This window comes from Hylobates moloch, unplaced genomic scaffold, assembly GCF_009828535.3.
Source record: "Hylobates moloch isolate HMO894 unplaced genomic scaffold, HMol_V3 SCAFFOLD_17968, whole genome shotgun sequence".
Taxonomy (NCBI): Eukaryota; Metazoa; Chordata; class Mammalia; order Primates; family Hylobatidae; genus Hylobates; species Hylobates moloch.
In genome coordinates this window covers 1-1,032 of record NW_026670243.1, presented here as the reverse complement: position 1 = coordinate 1,032, position 1,032 = coordinate 1, and the positions used below count along the sequence as shown (strand labels likewise).

Genomic DNA, 1,032 nt, shown 5'->3' with positions numbered 1-1,032 from the left:
GAGGCCACCGAGGCATCTGAGGATGGGAGAGCGCCCATTCTGGGGGAGCCAGGGCGGCGTAGGCGAAATCCCCACCTGCCGGGGCAACCGACCAGGGAGCAGGGTGACACCCGCCGGGAGCCCCGTTGCACAGGCCGCCTGTGTGTGCCGGCTCCCTGCCACCCTGTACCGGGTGCCTGGCCCTTCGGTTCTGAAACCAGATGTGAATCCTGCACTCCGGGAGGCCCGTCTCTCTGGCCAGTCCTTCCCTGGTGGCGATGCCAGGAAAGCGATCCTTCTCAAAGGCTCCGATCACCAGGGCGGTCTAGGCTGGGGTGACGGGGGTCCGCTTTCGCCTGCCTTCTTGCGGGCCGCGTCTCCCCGGCCAAGGCCGAGATTCCCGCTGGTGCTGCCTCAGCAGGCGTTACCTCTCATTCTAATACCACATCTGGACCCTGGGCTCCGGAACGCCGATGGCCTGGGTCAGCCGTTCTCTGGTGGCGATGCCCGGGTACGGGTTCCGCTCAAAGCAGGCTCGCAGGACCTCGCTTTGGCTCGGGGTCCAGGCGAGTCTCCTGCGCCGTCCTCGTCCTCGGGCTTCCACGGGGAGGGTGCTGTCCAAAGGTGTCGTGAGAGCCATCGCGGGGAGCCCCAGCCAGAATTTCACGGACGGACCCGGGCAGAGAGAGGCCGGAGGGCTCCCCTGCTCCCCAGCCGGACTGTGCATTGCGTTCAGGTCCAGCCGGGAGGCCGGCGCAGACAGCTAGCGACTCTTATGAGGACCCAAAGGCAGGCAGGCTCCACCCCTTCTTCCCTGCCACTGAGCCCTGGGACAGTCCGCCCTCACCCTCTGAGGGGCCCCAGGGCACTGAGGCCTGGGGGGTGGTGGGGTGGTTTGTGGGGTTGGTGGGGCCGGAGGCCAGAGAGACGAAGCAGAAGGGGGAGAGGGGGAAGGCGTGTGGGGCATTGGTTTCGGTCGGGGGCTGGCTCTCCGGACCTCTGCAGGAATCCCGCCAGTACTGGAAGCCGCTCCCTGTGCTCCCACGCGTCTTC

At 67.3% G+C, this 1,032-nt stretch overlaps 1 pseudogene; it reads right to left on the bottom strand.

Moving 5' to 3' along the window:
* Positions 1-7: 7 nt before the first annotated feature.
* LOC116465998 (double homeobox protein 4C-like) lies at positions 8-619 on the bottom strand (annotated as a pseudogene).
* Positions 620-1,032: the final 413 nt, after the last annotated feature.